This window comes from Carcharodon carcharias, chromosome 10 (genome assembly GCF_017639515.1).
Source record: "Carcharodon carcharias isolate sCarCar2 chromosome 10, sCarCar2.pri, whole genome shotgun sequence".
NCBI classification, from domain to species: domain Eukaryota; kingdom Metazoa; phylum Chordata; class Chondrichthyes; order Lamniformes; family Lamnidae; genus Carcharodon; species Carcharodon carcharias.
In genome coordinates, this window is record NC_054476.1 from 139,721,920 (window position 1) to 139,744,466 (window position 22,547).

Here is a 22,547-nt window from a genome sequence, read left to right on the forward strand (position 1 = left end):
TGAACTCCAGAGGGTATGAGCCTGATGGAGATGTGAGGGTGTGTGTGAGAGTTAGTGGTGTTGTCCCTTGAGGTGTGAGATCCCTGTGAATGTGTGATGGGTTTGAGTGTGTGTGAGTTGAGAGTGATGAGGTGGTTGACTTATCCAAGTGGAATGGATGAAATCATTTATCTTCTTTCTGCGCTGGATGGCTAACCTCCTCTGTGCTCCAGTGTTGCTGACCGCTGCTGCCACTACCTCTCCGGCCGGACTGGGGACTCTGGTGACCTCCCGCGGCCAGAGCAGTGGTAGAGGACATGGCGGCTGCCTTCCACTGCGTTCAGTAGACAACCCAGAGAGGCGTCACTAAATTTGGGGGCTGCCTTTTCCTTTGCTATCGGGGCCATCTGTCACCTGGAGCAATTCTGCTCTGTAGACACGAAGTAGGCTGCGCTCTGTTGTGCTTTAAATATGGTGCAAGGAAGTGCTAAAGTCACGTGTGGTGGGCAAATCCAAGCCCAGCTGCCAGTGATCCAGTTTGCTTCCTGCGATTGCATTATTAATGAGGCGGACGCACAGGAAATGGGACAAAACAGTGCAAAAATCCCACCATTGCAGCCGGCAGGTAAAATTACTTTTTTCACACCTTCTACCACGCTTAGCGCAAACCTGGGACGTTTCTGCCCTTAGAATTTTTCTTTATAGTAGCAATATACTTATTCTGAGTATTCTGAAATATCCCCTTAAATGTTTGCCACTCTTCTCTATTGATCTATCAGCCTAGTTTCCCAGTTCACTTCAGCTAGCTCAGCTTTCATACCCACATAGTTGCCCTTATTTAAGTTTAAGATACTATTCTTAGACCCACTCTTCTCCCTTTCAAACTGGATGCAAAATTCAATCATATTGTGGTCGCTGCTACCTCGGGGTGCCTTTACTCTAAGGTCATTAACGAATCCTTTCACATTGCACAATGTCAAGTCTAGTACAACCTGCTCTCTGGTCAGCTCCAGAACATGCTGATCTAAGAAACTGGGCAGGATTTTCCGAGCTCACTGGCGGCAGGTGTGATAGGTGGCGTGTGTGAAAAATATGGCGGGACCTGTTTCACGACAGATCTTCACATGTCCTCTGAGAATGTCTGACTCCTGTCTGGCCAAGGGCAGCTCGCTTACGCTCCGATCAGGGCCATCTCAGAGACGCAGCCATGAAACTTTAGGTGCATCTGATGCTGTGTCTGCCTTCAGCACCTCAGCCCTTCAGGAGCTGGTGCACGGTACACAGCATCACTGGTTGCAGATACTAGTGTGATGGGGGCCAGCCCCACCTTAAGGTGCTGAGAGCACACAAAGGAAGACAGAGAGTTGGGATACAGGGGGCATTTTCAAGATGGCAACCTATAACTAGTGGAATGCCACAGGTCAGTGCTGGGGCCACAATACAATATATACGAATGGGGAGGCGATGGCATAGTGGTATCACTGGACTAATAATCCAGAGACACAGGGTAATGCTGTGGGGACTGGGTTCGAATCTGCCAAGGCAGATGGTGGAATTTGAATTCAATAAAAATCTGGAATTAAAAGCCTAATGATGAAACCATTGCCGGCCAGCTGTTTTAAAAACCCATCTGGCTCACTAGTGTCCTTTAGGGAGGGAAATCTGCCGTCCTTATCTGGTCTGGCCTACATGTGACTCCAGACCCACAGCAATGTGGTTGACTCTGAAATGACCTAGCAAACTACTCAGTCGCAACAAACCACTACAAAGTCTCAAAAAAGGAATGAAACTAGACGGATCACCCGGCATCAACCTAGGCACCAGAAACAACAGCAACAAACTCAGCCCTGTTGACCCTGCAAAGTCCTCCTTACTAACATCTGGGGGCTGTGACAAAATTGGGAGAGCTGTCTCACAGACTAGTCAAGCAACAGCCTGACATAGTCATCCTCACGGAATCATACCTTACAGATAATGTCCCAGACACGACCATCACCATCCCTGGGTATGTCCTATCCCACCAGCAGGACAGACTCAGCAGAGTGGTGGCACAGTGGTATACAGTCAGGAGGGAGTTACCCTGGGAGTCCTCAATGTCGACTCCGGACCCCATGGCATCAGGTCAAACATGGACAAGGAAATCTCCTGCTGATTACCACATACCGCCCTCCCTCAGCTGATGAATCTGTGCTTTTCCATGTTGAGCATCACTTGGAGGAAGCACTGAGGGTGGCAAGGGCACAGAATGTACACAGAGTGGGAGACTGCAATGTCCAAGATTGGCTCGGTAGCACCGCTACTGACCGAGCTGGCTGAGTCCTAAATGACATAGCTGCTAGACTGGGTCTGTGGCAGGTGGTGAGGGAGCCAACAAGAGGGAAAAACATACTTGACCTCATCCTCACCAACCTGCCTCCTCAGTAGAAGTGACCACCACACAGCCCCACCTTCACATTGAGGATACCCTCCATCGTGTTATGTGGCACCACAACGGTGCTATATGGGATGGATTTCTTACAGATCTAGCAACTCAAGACTGGGCATCCATGAGGCACTATGGGCCATCAGCAGCAGCAGAATTATACTCAAACACAATCTGTAACCTCATGGCCCAGCATATCCCCCACTCTACCATTACCACCAAGCCAGGGGATCAACCCTGGTTCCATGAATAGTGCAAAAGGGCATGCCAGGAGCAGCACCAGGCATAGCTAAAAATGAGGTGAGGCTCTAACACAGGACTACTTGCATGCCAAGTAGCATAAGCAGCAAGTGATAGACAGGGCTAAGCAATCCCACAGCCAACGGACCAGATCTAAACTCTGTAGTCCTGCCACTTCCAATTGTGAATGGTGGTGGATTATTAAACAACTCACTGGAGGAGGAGGCTCCATAAATATCTCCATCCTCAATGATGGAGGAGCCCAGCACATCAGTGCAAAAGATAAGGTGCATTTGCTACAATCTTCAGCCAGAAGTGCCAAGTGGATGATCCATCTCGGCCTCCTATGGAGGTCACCAGCATCACAGATACCAGTCTTCAGCCAATTCAATTCACTCCATGTGATATCAAGAAACAGCTGAAGGCACTGGATACTGCAAAGGCTATGGGCCCTGACAATATTCCAACAATGGTACTGAAGACTTGTGCTCCAGAACTGGCCGTGCCCCTAGCTAAGCAGTTCCAGTACAGCTACAATACTGGCATCAACCTGGCTATGTGGAAAATTGCCCAGGTATGTCCTGTACACAAAAAGCAGGGCAAATCCAACCTGGCCAATTACTGACCTATCAGTCTACTCTTGATCATCAGTAAAGTAAGGGGTCATCAACAGTGCTATCAAGCGGCACTTAGCAATAACCTGCTCACTGATGCTCAGTTTGGGTTCTGCCAGGGTCACTCAGCTCTTGACCTCATTACAGCCTTGGTTGAAACATGGACAAAAGAGCTGAACTCCGGAGGTGAGGTGAGAGTGACTGCCCTTGACATCGAGGCAGCATTTGACCAAGTGTGGCATCAAGGAGCCCTAGCAAAACTGGAGTCAATGGGAATCAGAAGGAAAACTCCCCATTGGTTGGAGTCATACCTAGCACAAAGGAAGATGGTTGCGGTTGTTGGAGGTCAGTCATTCAGCTCCAGGACATCACTGCAGGAGTTCCTTAGGGTTGTGTCCTTGGCCCAACCATCTTCAGCTGCTTCATCAATGACCTTCCTTCCATCATCAGGTCAGGAGTGGGGATGTTCGCTGATGATTGCACAATGTTCAGCACCATTCACAACTCCTCAGATACTGAAGCAGTCCATGTCCAAATGCAGCAAGGCCTGGACAATATCCAAACTTGGGCTGACAAGTGGCAAGTAACACTTGTGCCACACAAGTGCCAGGTAATGACCATCTCCAACAAGAGAGAATCCAACCATTGCCCCTTGACATTCAATGGCATTACCATTGCTGAATCCCCCAATATCAACATCCTCAGGGTTACCATTGATCAGAAACTGAACTGGACTAGCCACATAAATATTGTGTCTACAAGAGCAGGTCAGAGGCTAGGAATCATGTGACAAGTAACTCACCTCCTGACTCCCTAATGCCTGTCCACCATCTACAAGGCACAAGTCAGGAATGTGATGGAATACTCCCCACTTGCCTGGATGATTGCAGCTCCCACAACACTCAAGAAGCTTGATACCGTCCAGGACAAAGCAGCTCGCTTGTTTGGCACCACATCCACAAACATTTACTCCCTCCACCACCGATACACAGAGGCAGCAGTGTGTACCATCTACAAGGCACACTGCAGGAATTCACCAAGGCTCCTTAGACAGCACTTTCCAAACCCACAACCACTACCATCTAGAAGGACAAGGGCAGCAGATAGATGGGAACACCACCACCTGGAAGTTTCCCTCCAAGCCACTCACCATCCTGACTTGGAAATATATCGCCGTTCCTTCACTGTTGCTGGGTTAAAATCCTGGAACTCCCTTCCTAACAGCACATTGCTCACGGCACGGTTGTCTGATGGATGTTGCACTGCTGGATTCTCACTTGGTAGAGCATCGCCAACCTCACTGTCAGCACAGGACCGGTCCAGATCCTCACCGGCCAACTGGATAGCTCTGATTTCAAGTTCTGTCAGAACTTTGATCTCCCTCCTCTTGTCTGTGACCTTTCCCTCCTGTTGTGTGCCACTTTGTCCTGCATGCATAGAGATAAGAAGAGGGTATAAGGATGCCTGCTGAGCCAGATGTTAAGTATGCCTCGCCTGTGTGGGTGGTGAGTGTTCCCATTGATGGAACGAGGACAATGACAGTGAGTGTGAGAGAGTGAAAGGTGATGTCCCTTGAACTGGCAGTGAGTGAGGGCCCTGTGGATGTGTGATGGTTTAGTGAGTTTGTGAGTTGAGAAGGATGAGAAGAGTGACTTACCCTGGTGGAATGGAGGAGATCATTCATCCTTTTGTGGCACTGGGTCCTCTGCAGGGCGATAGCACTGACCACCACTGCCACCACCTCCCAGGCCGGGTTGGTAATTTTGCTGCCCATCCTGCAGCCAGAGTGCAGGTAGAGCAAATCCCATTGGGCCTCCATGACATGCAGCAGTTGCCTGAGGGACCCATTGTTGAAGCGGGGGGGCTGCAGTCTCTTTTCCTTTGGTGGCCATGTCTCCCCGATTAGTGGTGGTGAGTGGTGACAATAAGTGCTTTGCTGGTGGCTGCTTTTAAAGATGGCGGCCGGCGTGATGCAACAGTGGGGTGACGGCAGGTGGGCGAATGAGAATGGCATGTTTCGCAGGAGTGAATAAACAATGAGGGGGGGCTTGGAACTATACGGTGTGATGACCCACCATTTACGTTGGCGGGTAGGACTCCATTTTACCTGCCTGTTACCACACTTATTCAAATCCAGGAAAATTCCACCCTCTTTCTCAAAAGCATTCTATGAACTCCTCATCCAGACTACTACTGCCAATCTGATTTTTCCAGTTTATATGTAGATTGAAATCACCCATGATTATTGCTGTCCCTTTATCACAAGCGCTAATATTTCTTCCTGAATACTTTGTCCTACATTGTAGCTACTGTCAGGGGGTCTGTAGGCCACTCCCACTAATGACTTATTTTCCCGACTATTCCTCATCTCCACCCGAACTGATTCTACATCCTGATCTCCTGAATCACGGTCAGCTCTAACTATTGCACCAATGCCATCCTCGATTAACAGTGCTACCCCTCCACCTTTACCTACCTTCTTATTCTTCTTGAATGTCATGTACCACTCAATATTAAGGATCCAATCTTTGTCGTCCTGCAGCCACGTCTCCGTAATTGCTATCAGATCATTTTTATTTACTTCAATGTGGGCCATCAGTTCATTTACTTTGTTATGAATGCTATGTGCATTCAGATAGAGAGCCTTCTGTTTTATCTTTTTGTTACCTTTGTAGCATCTAGTCTAGACTGTTGGTGAATTCTTAGGTTGTTTCTCTCTGTCTCTTCCTGCCATTCTCTGACCCTCATTTCTCAGGTTACTATTTTGCTCTCCTGCCTTGACTCTACCCCTTGATTTGCCACGTTTACCCTAGTTTGATCCCTCAACCCTCATTGTATTGTTTAAAGCGCTCTCTACTTCCCTAGTTATGCAGCTGACTAGAACACTGGTCCTAGCACGGTTCAGGAGTAAACTGTTCCAACGGTACAGCCCCCACTTTCCTCAGTACTGATGCCAGTGCCTCTTGAACCAGAACCCACTTCTCCCGCACTAGCCTGTGAGCCATGCATTCATTTCTCTAATCTTATTTGCCCTTTGCCAATTTACAAGTGGCTCAGGTAATAATGCATTGATTATCACCTTTGAGGTTCTGCTTCTTAATTTGCTGCCCAGCTCGTCATACTGACTGTGCAGAGCCACTTCCCTTGTCCTGCCTATGTCGTTGGTATCAACATAGACTTTTGTTGTTGACATCTTTTGATGATCTGCTTCTATCACTGCTTGTTTGTCCCTACAACCACACCCCCCCTCCACTTCTCTCTCTCTCTCTCTGTCTGCCCACCACCCACCACCACCCCCCAAACACACACCTTAAACCAGCTTATATTTCAACTCTTTCTTGGACTCGAACTCAAGTTCTGTCGAAGGGTCATGAGGACTCGAAACGTCAACTCTTTTCTTCTCCGCCGATGCTGCCAGACCTGCTGAGTTTTTCCAGGTAATTCTGTTTTTGTTATAGACTATGATCCTCCTTCTCCCATTGCAAGTTCCTCTCCAGCCCTGAACTGATGTCCCAAACTCTGGCACCGGTCAAGCAACATAGCCTTCTGGACGCTTGCTCTTTGCTGCAGAGAACAGTGTCAATCCCTCTCGCTATACTGTCCCCTACTACCACTGCATTCCTGCTTTCTCTCCCCACTTGAAATCCCTTCCAACTGGGAAATTTATGGAACATAATTTCAAGCCCACAGACATGTTTTGACCTCATGATTGGAACTATAAATTTCAAAAAGATTAGCTGCAGTCAGCAGTACAGGGCTGGGCAGCTAGGGGTTAATTCGGACACAGTGACTCATCAAAAGGGTTTGGACATTGATTAAATGCAATCAAGCAGTCAACCCAATACAGTGACACAAAGGACATATCATCAATACAATACACTCAAGGAATTATTCAACCATCACAGACAATAGTACTGGAAATAAAGTCATTCAAATTCCTCATTAACTTTGGAGCCAGGTGCTGTTACTGTGCTGTTACTATGCCACCTCAAGCAGCGGGAGAATTGCTTATACAATGAGAACTAATAATATTCTTCTGGATACGTCTTCCATGGAAAACCCTGTATTGTTTCAACCAGCAGGAGCTGATGACATTTGTCTGGACTTAGTGTGAAATTAACTAAATGGACATTGGAACAACAGGAAATATGTGTTAACGTGTCTGAGTTGATTTTTTATAAAAGCAGAGCAGATCTGAGCAGTTGGAAGAAGGGCCATCTTTGGTCACCTTGACTCAGTCCTACAGTCAACACCAGACGGACCAGCCATGTTGGGGATTGTAAGCGTTTTCAGCCATATTGTGCTAATACTGGCCTGAAGGTTTTGGGCTGTTGTCGGAAGAAGGGTCAAGTTTGGTCACCTTGACTCAGGCCTATAGTCAACACCAGACAGACCAGCCATGTTGGGGGTTGTAAGTTTCAGTCAAATCATAGTGATATTGCTCTGAGGTTTGGTGAAGGCTTGGGGAAAAAACCTGGTGTTTTTTTGCCAGTACCTTCTAACTTGTTTCAGACATACGTTGGTAATATTGATCTGAGATTTTTTTTTAAGATTTCAGGGCAGGATGTGGTGTTTTGTCTGTGTTTTTGTAAGTTTTAACTGAGCCTTTTTTTCGGGTACTGGGAGTAGATTGTTTTAAATTTTGGGTTTTGTACTGTGGGTGATTCAATAAAGCAATTGCGAATTATCCGAAGAAACCTGTAGTATTTTAATTTTAAAGATTTTTTAGAGATCTACCTTACCTGTCCTAAGCTGCTTTTTCACATATTGCCCCGACACTAAGCATGTGCCAGCCAATCAACTTATCAGCTTCCTGTGACTTCACAGTTGCTTTTTCCACCACTGTTGCCTCACACCAGCTAAAATGGTGTAAAAGTGAAATGGTGCAAAGGTGCAATATTGCAATGTCGAACTGGTGCACTCCTTGACACCTGACTAGCTCCCACAGGTCCGCATCGACTTGCTGCAAGTTTGAACCCCAATGGTGAAATAATACAATGGTGAGATGGTACAGTGGTGAGATGGTGTGCTGCCCGCTGACTTGCTGCAAGGTAGAACGCTAACATAGAATCCTTCCCTTTCCTCATAACCCTCCGCAGCCTTACAGCTACCACCTCCCGCTGTCCCTCCCTGACCTGCGCAAGAGCCCGGACATCTCAGCCTCAGGGACCCATTGGGTTTTCTCCTTCCTTTACTTGCAGTCCCAAAAGTGACAACTAATAGACTCTTGGCACGGCCAGGATTGATTGAGCTGCTAGCCAATCGGATTGACCGACAACTTCCGAAGGCAGGACTCCCTCCCCAGTGAGGGATGGAAGTCCCACTCAGTCCTCGTTTAGCCAGTATTATGGCTGCTGGAAGGGTCAGACTGGAACGGGTTGCCTCCAAGCCGACTTTGCTTCTGTAGATGCAAGCTCTCCACTCTCCACCTTCCCCCACCCCATTACATTCAGCCGCCGTGTGCAAAGTCCAGGCAGGCACACCTGGGCAATTACTGAGTGAGCACTGCACTGTCGGAGGGACAGTACTGAGAGAGTGCTGCACTGTCAGAGGGCCAATACTGAGGGAGTGCCGCACTGTCAGAGGGTCAGTACTGAGGGAGTGCTGCACTGTCAGAGGGCCAATACTGAGGGAGTGCCGCACTGTCAGAGGGTCAGTACTGAGGGAGTGCTGTACTGTCGGAGGGCCAGTACTGAGGAGAGCCGCGCTGTCGGTGGGTCAGTACTGAGGGAGTGCCACACTATCAGGTGGTCAGTACTGAGGGAGTGCTGCAATTCAGATGAAAGAATTCCTATAGACTATTTTGAAGAATGTCAGGTGCATTCCCTCCAGACATGTCCTTGGCAATATTTATTCCTCAACCAGCAGCACTAAAAAATATTGTTCCTTCTTTTGCCACATTGCTGTCTATGGGAGCTTGCTGTGTGCAATTTGGCTGCTGTGCTTCGTACATTGCAACAGTGACGACGCTTGAAAAGTAACTGCATTATTCATTAATGAAACGTGGGCTTCGCTGGCTGGGCCAGCATATATTGCCCATCCCTAATTACCCTTGAGAAGGTGGTGGTGAGCTGCCTTCTTCAATCGCTGCAGTCCATGTGGTGTAGGTACACCCACAGTGCTGATAAGGAGGGAGTTACAGAATTTTGACCCAGTGACAGTGAAGGAATGGCGATTATATTTCCAAGTCAAGATGGTGATTGATTGGAGGGGAGTTTCCAGGTGGTGGTGTTCCCATCTATCTGCTGTCCTTGTCCTTCTAGATGGTAGTGGTTGTAGGTTTGGAAGGTGCTGTCGAAGGAGCCTTGGTGAGTTCCTGCAGTGCATCTTGTAGATGGTACCCACTGCTGCTACTGTGCGTCAGTGGTGGAGGGAGTGAATGTTTGTGGATGTGGTGCCAATCAAGTGGGCTGCTTTGTCCTGGATGGTGTCAAGCTTCTTGAGTGTTATGGGAACTTCACTCACCCAGGCAAGTGAAGAGTATCCCATCGCACTCCTGAATTGTGCCTTGTAGATGGTGGACAGGCATTGGGGAGTCAAGAGATGGGTTACTCGTCGCACAATTCCCAGCCTCTGACCTGTTCTTCTAGCCACAATATTTATATGGCTAGTCCAGTTCAGTTTCTGATCAATGGTAACTCCCAGAATATTGATAGTGGGGGATTCAGTGATGGTAATGCCATTGAACATCAAGGGATGATGGTTAGATTCTCTCTTGTTGGAGATGGTCATTGCCTGACACTATGCGGTACGAATGTTACTTGCCATTTGTCAGCCCAAGCCTGGATATTGTCCAGGTCTTGCTGCATTTGGACATGGACTGCTTCAGTGTCTGGGAGTGGCAAATGGTGCTGAACATTGTGCAATCATCAGTGAACATCCCCACTTCTGATCTTATGATAGAAGGAAGGTCATTGATGAAGCAGCTGAAGATGGTTGGGCCGAGGACACCACCCTGAGGAACTCCTGTGGTGATTTCCTGGAGCTAAGATGACTGACCTCCAACAACCATAACCATCTTCCTTAGTTCTAGGTATGACTCCAACCAGTGGAGATCTTCCCCCCAAGATTCCCATTGACTCCAGTTTTGTTAGGGCTCCTTGATGCTACACTCTGTCAAATGCGGCCTTGATGTCAAGGGCAGTCACTCTCACCTCACCTCGGGAGTTCAGCTCTTTTGTCCATGCTTGAACCAGAGCTGTAATGAGGTCAGGGGCTGAGTGACCCTGGCAGAACCCAAACTGAGCATCAGTGAGCAGATTATTGCTAAGCAAGTGCTGCTTGATAGCACTGTTGATGACCCCTTCCATTACTTTACTGATGATGGAGAGTAGACTGGTGGGGCAGTAATTGGCTGGGTTGGATTTGTCCTGCTTTTTGTGTACAGGACATACCTGGGCAATTTTCCACATAGCCGGGTAGATGCCAGTGTTGTTACTCTTTCGAGTCAAAACAAATAAACTAAATTAACAAACCAAAGGACAAATTAAAAATCAGCCCCTTAAAGAGAAATCAAAATCAAAAGACAAAATTTAAATGAAACCTACCAACATTAAATCAAACGTGATTAAGGGGGGTCTATAAAACACCCCAGTCCCCACGGTGCCCACCGGGCACAGAAGGCCTCGACGGTTCCGGCAGAAACCGTGTGCTCCCTCTCCAGGGACACCCGCCGCGAAAGAGGGGCAGACAGTTGGGCCGGACAACCCCCTCAATCGCCCGTTGCCTGGACCTGTTAATGGCCAACTTGGCCAGGCCCAGGAGCAGGTTCATGAGGGAGTCCTCCTCCCTCTTGGCCCCCCTCCAAGATCAAGAGCGTGGGACTGAAGGGCAAACAAAACAACAGTAAAAGGTTTTTCAAATAACTGAAAAGGGCGGCAGCCTTCAACACCCTATATAAACGTGGTCCATGGACTCCACAACACCGCAAAAGACTCAGGCATCTTGGCAGTCTGTGAACCGACACGTCCTGTGGTTGTATGGGACTGCTGCGTGCAACACCCTCCACCCCAGGTCCCCGATGGAAAGCGGGAGGACACCTCCATAGAGGGAACCCCAACGGGGACCTCCGCCGCTAGATGGCAACAAGGCACGCCAGGGTGTGTCTGGGCAGCGGGCAAGGGCAAGGAAACGAAGGGTGAGCAGCAGCAGCTCATACAGGAAACCCCTCTGTGCCGTACTAAAGGACATGGAGGGCATTTCCACGAGGCGACTCAGGTTGCGGGGCACCGGCTCCTGATGGAGGGTTCAGGGTTTGGGGACATGCTAGTGTTGTAGCTTTACTGAACAGCTTGGCCAGAGGCACAGCTAGTTCTGGAGCACAAGTCTTCAGTACTATTGCAGGAATATTGTCAGGGTCCATAGCCTTTGCAGTATCCAGTGCCTTCAGCCATTTCTTGATATCACCTGGAGTGAATTGAATTGGCTGAAGACTGACATCTGTGATTCTGGGGACCTCCGGAGGAGGCCGAGATGGATCATCCACTCGGCACTTCTGGCTGAAGATTGTAGCAAATGCTTCAGCCTTATCTTTTGCCCTGATGTGCCGGGCTCCTCCATCATTGAGGATGGGGATATTTGTGGAGCCTCCTCCTCCAGTGAGTTGTTTAATTGTCCACCACCATTCATGACTGGATGTGACAAGACTGCAGAGCTTAGATCTGATCCGTTGGTTGTGGGGTCACTTAGCGCTGTCTGTCATTTGCTGCCTTCGCTGTTTGGCACGCAAGTAGTCCTGTGTTATAGCTTCACTAGGTTTAGCATTTTTACCACCCCATTTTTAGCTGCACAGTTGCTCTTGGCATGTCCTCCTGCACTCTTCCTTTCCTCATTGAACCAGGATTGATCACCTTGCTTGTTGGTAATGGTAGAGTGGGGGATATGCCATGCCATGAGGTTACAGATTATGTTTGAGTACAATTCTGCTGCTGCTGATGGCTCACAGTGCTTTATGATGCCCAGTCTTGGATAGATGCATCTGTGGCAGGCAGGTTGGTGAGGATGAGGTCAAGTATGTTTTTCCCTCTTGTTGGTTCCCTCATCACCTGCCGCAGACCCAGCCTAGTAGCTATGTCATTTAGGACTCGGCCAACTCTGTCTGTGATAAGCATTGAAGTCCCCCACTCACAGTACATCCTTGCCGCCCTCAGTGCTTAGTATAAGGGTATCTAGCATAGCAAAGGTTAATGTGGCACTAGGAAGCAGTACCGCCCACAGTGTGATGTAAAGAGATGCATGACCTGAGACTGGAGAGAATTGTGGACTGGACAGAGACCTGTGTAGTGGTAAACATGGAGTTAGCTCAATGCTTGGAATATAGCCTGTATGTAGGTTCATAGTTATGTGTTATTGTTATGACTCCAGCTGAGGTTATCCCTGGACAAGACTGATCCCAATGTGGAACCCAGCTTGATAGATCCTAACTTTTATTTGTTTGTTTAGATTCGTGGAGAGGGGCTACTGAACAGAGTCACAGGAGTCAGCTGATGAACTTTTAACAAAAACATAAAACATTTATTAAATAAGAAAAAAATGAACTATATTACAATCCTCCTTCACCCACAACTATATCTTTACAGATATATACAGATTTGTAAGGATAACACAAGGTAAAAAAGCAGCTTTACTGTCCACAATAAGTACACATTCCATGTAAACCAATAGGCACCCTGTGGTCAGACACACCACCCTGAAACCAAGTGACAGATGCCACGTCAACTAGATGCTATGGATCTCTCCTCAACTCCCTTCAGACACTTGTTACACCATGAGCTAACCACTCTCACTGAACCCCGTCTTTCACACAAGGGTTTCCAATCTCCACTCTACAAGACCTTGCCTTGGAATCTTCTCCAAAACCGATGCTTTCTCTCAGACACCTTCTGCAAGGGTTCACCTCCAGGGTTTTGAACTCTCCTTCTGACGTTCCTCTTCCCTGGGTTACCATATGCATTCAAGCTGTCTTCCACGCACTCTCTGACCGACTCGGCCATCAGCAGTACACCACTTCACATGCCTATAGCAAAGGGTTACAGACCTTCAGCCGACTCTTTGGACTTTCTTGCCTCTTGCAAACTGTTCTCACTTTAAATCTGCTTTCGGCAGCTTTAAGCTTTAAACTTGAAGCTTGGAGCCTTTCTCTGCCCCTCACTCTTTACTTAACATAACTTTTTTCAGGATCTTGTCCTTACTTTGTCTAGGAGGTGTGCTTGGGACTTATCCCTGTTTCTTTCTCACTCCTTTGGCCTTGGGACCTTTTTGTTGTTTTGAGAAATCTGCAGCTCCCTCTCCCAGTGTTCAGTCTCTCTGGGGTCCTGGCTTCAAACTAAAACTTAAAACTGCTGTTTCTTTAGTTTTTCTGTGTATGACTGTGGGAGGGACCTGCCTCTATGGACCCCTGTTGCGAGGCAACAGCCCAATTCTTCTCCCCTTGTTTCTTTATCTTAGCTTAAGTCATAAAAAAAACCAATTAGAAGTGCAAGCACCTTTTTAAAGTGAAACTAAAACTCAATTTGTCTTTTTCGTAACACAGAGATACAAAAATACAAATCAAACTTAAACATTAAAGCTAAAACTCATTCCTAACACCCACAAATACCAACATAACTTAATTAAACTATCTCTATTTCCTAACAGTTAGCAATAAACAATGTACAACTGCACAAGACTCAGAATCTCTTTGTGAGACCTACTGAACATACAACAGTAACTTCATTAGTTGCAAAGCACTTTGGAACATCCTGAATTTGTGAAAGGTACTATCTTTTTTCCTTTTATATTGGCTATGCCTGGAACGCCTTGAGAACTGGGCACAGCTGACAGATCCATCTTACCTTGGAGCATTTGACCATAAACTTCCTCTGGCTGGATTTCCTGCTGTTTTAACTGAAGTTTAATATCATTTTGCTTTTACAAAAGCAAAATACTGAAAATGTTGGAAATCTGAAATAAAAACAGAAAATGCTAGAGATACTCAACAGGTCTGGCAGCATCTGTGGGGAGAGAGACAGAGTTAACGTTTCAGATTGAGAGTGCTTGATCTGCTGAGGAGTTCTGGATTTTTTTGTTTTTAATCTAATTGGGTTTTATTATTTGCTCTACTGCCTTTGGTTGGACATGTAGATAAGTAACCTGTCTAGAAATGTTCCTTGTTTCCATTTAACTTAATACTTTCGTCTTTGCCACACCAGTCTTGAAGTATGCTTACTGTGCAATTCTTTCTTCTACCTGAAATACTTCATGTATCCTCTATTAAGTATATTAGACACTGTTCTGTTCACTTACACAACTTATTCAATTTATTGCACAACACTCTTTGTGTTAGTGCACAAGATTTAATTTTATAGTCTTGTTTCCACAAACATGCTTGAAACACTGTGTTCAGCCAATCAGAATACTGCAGATTGTCAGGTAGGATTGGATTAAAGCTATGTCACCAGTTGTGCAACTGTGTTGTTCCATCCATCTCACCAGTGCAGATAGGTGGCAGCAGCTCCCAATATCGGATGTACTGAAGGGGTTATAATTTGTTCGAAAGCTTTTGTAAGAAGCAGAAGCAGAACTGTTAAATAAAATGAAAAGTTTAGGGTCATTACTCCCAATTAACTTAAACAGATTCTAGAACATTTAAGTTCCAACACTGTGTCTCTATCTGACCATTTAATGCTTTATTTCACTAATTGCCAGCCAGGATGAGGCTTATTCTGAGTTTTTCCATGTCTTGCTGTTTCTATCAATAACTCTCTGCCAGCACTGGACAACGACAGAGCATTATGATGGCACTTGTCTGTCTCGGGACACAATGAACTGTGCCCATTATCTGTATCACTTCTGGATTGAACACCATCTGTTGTGGCTGTAGAGGCTGATTTGAGAATGGCAGTCCCTCCCACAGCTAGCACAGGAGAATGGCATTGGCCTGAGCTCGAATTATGATTTTTCCTTCCAGCAGGCTCTCTTTTCCACCATCTGGTCATTTCTTTTGTTCTCTCCTTTTTTCACATCCTTCCAGACTGCTTGTCTCCAGGTTGTCCGGTCAGCAGTGAGGACTTCCCCCTGCATTGACTCCAGTCCTAGTCAACTTGAAATCTCACTTATAGACATCCTGTCTCGCAGACGTGGACGAGCTATTGGTCTTGTGCTGATCGCAAGCTAACCATAAACATATGTTTGGGTAAAAGCAAAAAACTGCGTGTGCTGGAAATCCAAAACAAAAATAAAAACAAAAATACAAAAATACCTGGAAAAACTCAGCAGGTCTGGCAGCATCTGCAGAGAGGAGCACAGTTAAGGTTTCGAGTCTGAATGACCCTTCAACAGAATTAAGTAAAAATACCTCTTTTCTATTTTTACTTAGTTCTGTTGAAGAGTCTTTCGGACTCGAAACCTTAACTGTATTCCTCTCCGCAGATGCTGCCAGACCTGCTGAGTTTTCCCAGGTATTTTTGTAACATGTGTTTGGGGATGTGGCAGCTCACATGACCCAGCTTTTCTTGGCTTTGTAAAGCTGTTGACAACTTCTGGAGTGACATTATTGATGTTGATGCAAGGTGCAGTCTCTACGTCCTGGCCCATAACTTTGGTTTTCCTGACACTGATTGTCAGTCTAAACCAATTGCTGGCACGGGAGAACCAATCTCCGAGCTGTTAAAATGAACTTCAGGATTGGATGCCACCACATTGTTAGCAACAAATAGATATTAATAGTGCTACAACTCAGTTACTTTTCTCTGATATTCTATTAGCTTTAAATAAAACCTTTACTTTACTATGTGTATAAATAAATGTTGATGGCTATTTTTGTTGATGGGTGTTTCTGTTTGTCAGTGGCTGTTAGTGTTTCTGTTTGCTGATGTCTCGTTTACCGTTTGATAATTTTGCAGCTTCTTCATGAGAGCTCCAGTTGCTGATGAAAGTGACAAAGTGGGTCTACTCCTTGTGAACGCTCAGCTCCCGTCAGCTCTCAAAGTACCTGTAGATCTGGGCCACATATTACATCAAAGAGACTGCCAGTCAGGGCAGTCTGTACTCATCATTTCATTCAGGTCCTGGGAGAGAATAAACAAGAAAGAAAGCTGGATAAATTTAGCAGAGAGGAAGCGGAGTGAGGTAAGCGTCAGAATATTGAGGTTTCAACACTCAACCCCTGGGATAATGATCTCTCCACTCTACAGAGACAGCTCAGCATCAGCTACTGTAACATGATGTTCAGAAACACTCAGGCCTGATAAATCCCCTTCCCTGATGAGCATCTAGGATATATTTTTACTTTAGTCCTCATTCAATATCACAAATACTGAAATTATAAGCAAGTATGTAGATGTTAGCCATTGTCCTGTAGTTACTAGAAGGTGCTATATAAATGCAAATTGTGGTTTTCATGAAACTGAGTTGGTATTGCTGATAATGGAGCTGCCTGGAGAAGGGGTAAAGGCACCAAAGAGAAAAGTGTGACTCTGTCTCTGATATGCTATTTCATTCTGAATCAAATGGTTGTGGGTTCAAATCCTGCTCAAGAGCCATGAGCCCTATAATCCAGGTTGAAACTCCGTGCAGTCCTGAGGGAGTGCTGTTCTATTGCAGGTGCTGTTTTTAGATGAAATGTTAAACTGAGGCCCTGTCTGTCTTCTCAGATGGATGCAAAAGATCCCATGGATCTAATGTCCTGGGGCCAATATTTATCCCTCAACCAACAACACAAAAACAAATGATCTGATCAAGACCATATTGCTGCTTTTGGGATCTTGTTGTGCACAAATTGGCTGTTGCATTTCCTACTTTACAACAGTGACGACACTTCTAATTTGACTTTACCAGTGTCTCTAAAGTGCATTGAAACATACTGAGCTGATTAACGGGTGCTATAGAAATGCAAGGACTTCTTTCTCCTTATTCCAATTTTTCTTCACCTCCAATTGTCACCTTTGTAACATGTAGGTTCTACAGCACTAGGCAACCACCCCCCCCTCCTCCACCCCGCCCCCCAGCCCTGTACCACCCCAAATGGATGGATAAGGCCAGGACAGCTGGTGGTGGGGTTAATGTGCCAGAAACTCTACTCATGTTCACACAGGATGTATTTCTCAGCCAGGGTCTCTGGAGAGTGAAACAGGAACAGAAGATGTTGGAGATGAGCAGCAAGTGAGGGAGCCCCTTAAACAGTAGAGGTGAAAACTGTCATCAGAAATTATTTCTGCCATCATGTTCACCATTTCAGATATTGAGGATTTTCTTCATTTTATTGAAAATGATCCGAAGGGCAGTGTGACAGGGCTCAAGAGCAACAGGTGAGTTTGGACCTATGGTCCCACTGAGGATTCTCCTCACCTCATGTCTGGGTCTGTTATAAATTAATTGATCAGGATTGATCACTGTAATTGGTCAGTGGCTCCATAACTGTTGCACTTTATGACTGGAATGGTGGACCGGGATTTCGGCTGGGATTTTCCCGCTCTGCTGTGGGGGTTCAGCAGTGGGTGGGACCAGAAAATCCCGCCCTAGATCTCAGTCTCAGGTTGAAATCACCTGAAGCTTGGGTCTCATGGTTTGATTGGTCAGTTGGGGAGCCCTTGTGGAGATGGTATATTGCCTCCCAAAGTGGAATGGCCTTTCACTGACTCACCCTCAGGAACAGACTGACTGCAGGAGGACAAGGCTCAGGTGTCTGATTGTGTCTCATGTCTGAACAGATGTCTCTATGTGCCCCATGTCGGGGGACAGTAGACCGTGGTCTGGTCCTCTCCTGGAAATATGGACCATCATTTTCCTTCAGTTCTTGGAAACTGGTCTCCCAGGGACAGATAGAGCCACTAGGCTAGAATGACATGCCTCCAATCCCCATCAGCTCTGGTTTATTGCCCAGTTGTTGGCAGCCTATCTTTGACTGGTCCTCGACCTAGGATATACTTCCTGTGTGGGATAGCCTCTCTTTCAACCTCCTGTTTTCAGTCTGCTGTGTGACTCCATTTGTTACCCTGCTCGTTCCCTGATGTTCCTTTTTCCTGAATCTGTCACACCGGAATTGCTGGAGGAGTCTGCTTCCAGCTGTGGGAAGTTGTGGGGCTGATGAGGTGAAGGCCCAGGGTCTGGTATTAGCTGCCATTTCCCTTGCTGCAACAGATTGGCTGGATGCCAGAGATGCTTCAGTGTTTCTCTTGGCTGTTGTTGTTGCATCTTTTCCATAGTCCAAAAGGATTTATTACTTCTTCATTACCTTGAGGTAGAATATTGACAAACCAGCTTCACAAATTTTAAGTAATCGCTGTGCTGTGCAAACTGCCCGACTGACTTATTTTCAACTCTCTAACGCAGTTCTATTCTGTCTGTTCTTAGTGTACTGGTTATACACACGTGATAAATTTCTGCCCACTCTATTTTAATAGAGCCCATTTATTTTACACTGCAAACAGGAAATGAATGTAAAACCATTAAACAATACAAAAAGAAAGAGGAAATTAAATTCTTGTGGGGCCATGACCTGTAAATACTATGTAAAAAGAAAACTGGCAGACAGAACACAAGACTCACGGAGAAAAATGCACACACACACCCACACAGAGGCACACACACACAAACACACACATACACACACACACACACACACAGGCACACAGGCACACAGGCACACACACACAAATGCACACACACACAAATGCACACACACACACACACACACACACACAAACACACACACGTGGATGCATACACACACGCACACACACATGTGGACTCATACACACACACACACACACACATACAAACAAACACACACACATGCACGTACACACACACACATGCACACAGACACACACACACATGCACACAAATACACACACGCACACACAAACACACACACGCACACACAAACACACACACGCACACACAAACACACACACACACAAACACACACATGCACATGCATGCAGACACACAGACAGACACACAGGCACACACACACACATACACAGAAACAAACACACACAAGCACACACGCACACGCACACACACAAACACATACACACACATGCATGCACACACATAGACAGACACACACAAACACAAACAAACACAAACAAACACACAAGCACACACACACACACACACAAGCACACACACACAAACAAACACACATACACACACACACACATGCACGCGCACACACACAGACAGACACAGGCACACACACATGAACAAACACACACAAACACACAAACAGACACAGATAGACACACACACACACGTGCACAAAAGCACACAGACACACACGCACCACAGACACCCAGACACACGAACACACACTTGGACACACACACACAAACACACACAGGCACAAATAAGGCTCACAAACACACACACACACACACACACACACAGAAACACACACACACACGTACACACACCCATACACACATGTATACACACTTACCATACAGGCACACAGAAACACACAGACACACACACACACACACACACATGCATGCATATACACATGCACGCTCACACACAGACACGAACAAACACACACACACCCACATGCACACACACACGCACGCATACACATGCACACGCACACACACATGTACACAAACACACAGATACACACACACACACGCATGCACACAAACAGACACAGATAGACACACACACATGCATGCACACAAACAGACACACAAGAACAGACACACAAACGCACAAAGACACAAATAGGCACACAAACACACACAGACACAAATAGGCTCACAAACGCACACACGAACAAAGAGGCTCGCAAACACACACACAAACACGTGCACACAAGCACACACACAAATAAAAAGGCACAAACACACACATACAGGCAGACACACACAGAAACACACACACACACACACAAGTATACACACACATGCACAGGCACACGCACAGGCACAGGCACACACACACACAGATAGACACACACACACACACGCGCGCACACAAACAGGCACAGATAGATACACACACACACACACACACACACACACACAAACAAGCACACAAATACACACAGACAACAAATAGGCAGATAAACACACAGACACAAATAGGCTCACAAACACATACAGACACAAATAGGCTCACAAACACACACGCACAAATAGGCTCGCAAACACACACAAACACCTGCACACAAACACACACAAATAAACAGGCACAAACACATACATACAGGCAGACAGACACGTACATCGCCCCCACACACACACCCATATATACACACGCCTCCCACACACACACACAGCTAGCCACACACACACACACACACACACACACACACACAACTAGCCCCACACACACACACACACAAACGCATGCAAACACACACACACACGCATGCAAACACACACACAAGCAGGCACACAAACACACACAGATACACACACACACACACACACACACACACACAGATAGACACACACAAACTGACACACACACTCACACCACACACACAAACAGGCACACACACACACCACACACACACACAAGGGCACAGACTTGTACACTATAACCCTAACCTTACACTCAAAATCACAGAATCACACAGTGCAGAAAAGGCCCTTCGGCCCGTCGAGTCTGCACCAACATGTGAGAAACACCTGACCTACCTACCTAATCCCATTTACCAGCATTTGGCCCATATCCTTGAATGTTATGACTTGCCAAGTGCTCATCCAGGTACTTTTTAAAGGATGTGAGGCAACCCGCCTCCACCACCCTCCCAGGCAGCGCATTCCAGACCATCACCACCCTGTGGGTAAAAAAGTTTTTCCTCACATCCCCCCTAAACCCCCTGTCCCTCACCTTGAACTTGTGTCCCCTCGTGACTGACCCTTCAACAAAGGGGAACAGCTACTCCCTATCCACCCTGTCCGTGCCCCTCATAATCTTGTACACCTTGATCAGGTCATCCCTCAGTTTTCTCTGCTCCAGCGAAAACAACCCAAGTCTATCCAACCTCTCTTCACTCAGTTGAAGCTAATGGAGAACTATGCCCAAATATCAAGCTTCCTCACCAGAGTAGATTTGATCCCAACACTTTCTGCCACCTTTAATGCCAGCGTTAGATTTCTCTTCTGTCAAATAATAAGAACAGCGTCAGACCACACCATGAATGTGTGGCAGGAATAAGTTATGTGCACACAGTAACCTCTCATCTAACGGGGGAATGGGCAGACAATTGTTTCAGACTCCATCAATCTCACTGAGCTGTGGTCAGAGACACAAGCCACAGATCAAAGTCTCCTTGGCTCACTGTGTCCTCTGTGAGGTTGCAGTGGAGATCAAACCATGTCGTAGTGCAAAGAAAACTAATTTCCAGAGACACTGAGAATAAGCCTTTCAGTCCAGCCTCACTAAGGTGCAATGTTACATTAACTGATGCTCCAGGCAAGTAGGAGTTTATGTATTTGTTCATTCTCAGGTAGATTTGCAAACTTACACACGTACAAAACAGAAAGACAGACAAACTGGCCAGTCAGGCAGCCTGGCCCAGACATGTTAAGAGAAGTTTAGACTGCCTTACCCTGTCCTGGATGAAGAGCAGGGAAGTAACTGTGCAGCAGGGTACCCAGCACTGACCCATCACTCCAGCTGCTGCTGAAGCCGACATTCTGGAAGAAGGAAAATTGCAGAGACAGCTGAGTTAAAGAGACAGCCCCAGATACACAAGAGCATTTGGGAATGGAGTGTATGGCTAGAGAGCTGAAACCTTTATGCATTTAACAGAAGGCCGAAATGTATCCATCTTTCAAGTGAGACATTAAAATAGAGCAGGGGATATCTTCCTGGTGTTCGGACTGATAATTATCCCTCAACCAACAGCACAAAAAAAGACAGATTGTCTGGTCATTATCTCATTCCTGATTGGGGGATTTCCTGTGCATAAAATGGTTACTGTATCTCCTACCTTACAACAGTGATGACATTATTGAAGTCTTTCATTGGTTGATAAACAATTTGATACATCAAAGGATCTCACAGGTGCTTTTCTTCTTGTACCACACCTTGACATTACAGCGAAAACATTGTAAAGTACTTTTAAATCATAATTCTCAGAGTGTGGGTTTCGTTGGCTGGGCCAGCATTTATTGCCCATCCCTAATTGCCCCTTGAGAAGGTGGTGGTGAGCTGCCTTCATGAACTACTGCAGTCCATGTGGTGTAGGTACACCCACATTGCTGTTAGGGAGGGAGTTCTAGGATTATCACCCAGCGTCAGTGAAGGAACGGCGATATATTTCCAAGTGAGGATGGTGAGTGAATTGGAGGGGAAGTTCC